At 49.7% G+C, this 3,988-nt stretch overlaps 1 long non-coding RNA gene across 1 annotated transcript; it reads right to left on the minus strand.

Moving 5' to 3' along the window:
• Positions 1–2,298: 2,298 nt before the first annotated feature.
• On the minus strand, positions 2,299–3,287 carry LOC125524504 (uncharacterized). Its single transcript, XR_015615012.1, has 3 exons — positions 2,930–3,287; positions 2,597–2,833; positions 2,299–2,493 (listed from the first exon to the last, which is right to left on the minus strand). It is a non-coding gene; the product is annotated as an uncharacterized LOC125524504 (long non-coding RNA).
• Between the last annotated feature and the right edge of the window lie 701 nt (positions 3,288–3,988).

Here is a 3,988-nt window from a genome sequence, read left to right on the forward strand (position 1 = left end):
GCTTCCATTTTCCAACCTACATGTATAATTTTCATAAGATCACTAGTTGTCCTCCATCATATTCAATATCACCAGTTGTCATCCAAGATTACTAGTCAAAAGCAACATTTTCTAAAGTTTTGCGCACGCACACATATGAGGTGTAAGGGCATCTCCAACCCGACTCTGAACCGCCCGCATCCGTCCAGATCGAGCTTTCCGGACACATTTTACCATCCAGCGCGGTACTGGTCCGTGGAGCTAGTGTCCCCCCCCCTCACCCCCACATGCAACCGCGTCGTCCAAATTGGGTGTCGCATGAAGGTCGAGCCCCCCTCCCCCCCCTCATTGCCGCACGACCATTACACCTGGATCGGGCTGGCGTCACCGCAGTGTCACAACTAGCAAGACAAGCTCATCAAGGAGGAGGTGCCGTTGGTGATGGTGAAGGCGCACGACCTCCTCCTCCACTACCTCGGTGGTCATGGCGGTGACAAATCCTCGTCGTGGGCCATTGTGTTGGCCGAGGAGAGGCAGGAGTGGCGCAACGCGGCGCGCCGCTTTGTGTTCGCCAAGTCCGACGAGGAGCCGGCGTGGATCCGTGAGGACCCCAACCTGGCCACGCAGCGCCACCACCGCCTCGATGGGAATCTCGCCATGATCGACGAGGAGTGGTCGCTAAGCGACACCTCCCCGCAGCCGGCAGGGGCAAGGACGCCGTCAGGGCATCGTGGCCAGGTCACCGTTGGCTGGCTTTGGAGGCCCTCCACATGGCGCACGAGAAAGCGGAGCCACTGCTCCACAAGTGCCAGGCGATGGTCGAGCAGGGCTAGCGCTGTCACGCCTCGATGCCCTTCCACCACTGGAAGGACTACTCGGATGACGACGATGACACGAACGGGAACAACAGTCCAGTCGTCCGACATGTGTATGAGGTCACCATCCGCTACAAGTCAGCCTAGTTTTTTTTATGTTTTTAGTTAAGCGGATGAAATATTGTCCGTTTTATGTAAATTATCTACCAACTTTAATGAATACCGTCGTGTTTGCTGAAATTCGTCCGGTTCATTCTAACTTGTTTTTAAATGAATGCGAGCACGCTTGTATGGCCGGCTATCGCATCACTATCCGCGGACCAATTCAGACCAGTCCGCAGACAAATAGGGTGTTCATCTTGGGGGTCAGCGCCAACGTGAACCCTCAAAATGTCCGCAAATGTTCGGACCGACGTGTCCTCACACAGTTTGCCATCCAACATCGCACCTCATTGAGTAGCAGACCAGTCACCCAAAACAACCCAAAAACATCCTGTTCCGCGTCCTGCTCTCCGTGCCTGTTACATGGCAGAGAGATGTGACTGGACGCAAGGGCCTAGGTCATCGACCTGTCGAAGACCACAACGGAGACGAGGTAGCGCCGTCTCTACTGTCTCAACAAGGAGACGCTGAAGTACGGCAAGCAGTGGTCTATGAGCGAGACCACCACACTGCCCCCTCCGGTAAGTCCTGCCGCCCTTGTCTCCCCGCGCTCATGTCCGCGGTGGCCGCGGCTGCACTATGTGCGGCACAGCAGCAAACAAATAGAATTATCCGTGAGCACCAGACGACAGTCGGGATGCCCTGTTGCTACCATGCGCCCTTCCGCCGCTAGACACTGCCGACGGCGACGGAGGTGCTGTCGGCCAGCCCGCCCAGGCATACTAGGTCACCATCAAGTATAAGGTAGGTTAGGTTTATTGAAGTTTTAATTTCACCGGGCGAAAAACAATCTTGTTTTATGCAAAAAAAATAAGTTTAAATAAAATCGTCAGTTTGTTTAAATTTGCATCAATTTTTTTATCTTAAATTCCATTCGGAATGTGACCAAACATTTGCGATATGCTTTGAACGGCCGGCTCCTATATGAGTGCCCGGATACCAGTCCGGACCGATTCATGGACAGACGTGGTGTATGTTTTAGAGGTCAGGGTAGGAGATGTCCTTACGCAACACACCAGAACAGAGACACGCACGGCACAAGGCAGTATTTTCGACGTGCTGAACAGTGTCTTTTCCGTGCTAACTGAAGAAACGCTACAGCTAACTGAAGAAAAGCTAAAGCTACATTATTCTGGTGCAAATAGATTAACACTAGCACTCTACTGTTGCTCCCCTCCAAGTTAGAGGTGCCCTCATGATATATTGGCAAGAAGACGACCAATACCAATGTATTGATCGAGTTCGTGGAACCAGCCAATTGAACACTTCTATGATGTTTATGAGATAAGCAACAACCGGGATGTAGGTACATATGAACATGTGTAAGAATGTGTAGGAAATAGAACGACCAACACAACCATATTTAGGATCAAGTATTGACACTTTAGGCCAGTCACACCTACAAATCTTCTTGTCCGAATTATAAGGTACATGGACATAAAAGAAGAAGAAAAAATAGCAAATAACAGTAATGAATTCGTCACTTCAACTATAGGCTCCACATTTTCAGATCAGTGACCTTCTTTATCCATCAAACCTGCGTACAGGAGCAATAGAGTAGTAAGTTTCATGTCCAAAATGACATAAGTTGCAGCAATGATACTAAGAATGTAAATAACAGAATCACATTGGAAGCTGACCTTTATTGAGGTACTGTGTCCTAGCTCAAAAGCATTACATTCCACATCAAATGGTCACAGACATCATCCTTGACAGTACTAAATTGTGAACGCAAACTTCACATGGACATCGGATCGTTCATTGTATCTGGTATATTTATATGCAAACTCTAGAAATTCATCTATGCCAGCTGAGTACTGTGTACTTTCTCTAGGAAATCGCAATAGAAATTTGGTGGATTCTAAATCCATTGCACACTGCATAAAAACAACAAATATTACTGCATATAAGTTTCATGTAATTTCGTCCAAAGCATCGAGGTTCAGAGATCAAGTGACGCCGCGATGAGGTACCTTTCCGAGCTGAACAGGGGATGAGGATGTGGAGGACCGGAGGATCAGCGACTAAGGCGAGAGCTGAGCGGACTGGGAGTGGGCTGCTCCGGCAGTCTAGTCAGCAGGGCGCGCTCTTGCGCGGTGGTGCACCGTGCGCGCCTGCGCGGACAGCAACCGGTCGGGCGCCAAGCGGGGTAGGCAGAGGCAGGTCGCGGGCGTCAGCCGTCAGGCTGGTCAGGGTCTCTGGCGGTCTGCCGGTGGCTCCGGGCGACCGGACAGGGACGGCGAGGCAGGCGGCTCAGCTGGCTCCAGGCGGCGGATCGAGTATTCACGAGAGAAAATGTAGAAACTGGGTTGACCAAGCATGCGTGGCTGCGTTCGCTTTGCGACGACGAGCAGGGTAGGCTATTACTGGGCTTATTTTTTCTCTAAGCCCATCTCTTATTACCTATGCGTCTAAAAAAACCCTATGTGGTAAACAGGCCGGGCTAAAATTCCGGGGTGGAGGGTGGCCCACTGTGCCTCGGTCACTGATCTGGATCGGAGAATAAAGTGAAGGGACTATGCGTGACTTGGTCAGCAAAGATTTTGGTGCCACATTCCTTATGTGTACCAGCGTGTCTAGTTAATTTTAGTTTTTAATTATGTATATTTGCCGTCTTATAACAGATATAATTTACAACACCTACACGGCAACATATATGATTTGTTGCAATCTATGTACGACTTTATGGTCGCGAGCTGCAAGTGTACAACACATATGCTGCAACGCTTATATGCGTATCTTTTGTGAATTTTACAACTTATAGTCAAAACGTTGTAGAATATGTGTTGCTTTATAGAGGGTATCCTTATAGTGTGAAGTGGAGAAGCTATTCTGGTCATAGTTTCACGCTCCAGTCCGTCCGCTGTTGCTGAATGAGCGATTGACCAGTTGGGCCGAGCTCCATAGATTATCCGGACTGGCCATGAGGTCTGTTGTGGATCATTTGTGGCCAGGAGGGCCAAGGCCGAATAGCTACTTTAGCTTAGTGCAACAATTCCTTGGCGCTGTGCCATGCATCGATGCTGTAAAGA

This window comes from Triticum urartu, chromosome 2A (genome assembly GCF_056163025.1).
Source record: "Triticum urartu cultivar PI428250 chromosome 2A, HENAU_Tu73, whole genome shotgun sequence".
Lineage (NCBI taxonomy): Eukaryota > Viridiplantae > Streptophyta > Magnoliopsida > Poales > Poaceae > Triticum > Triticum urartu.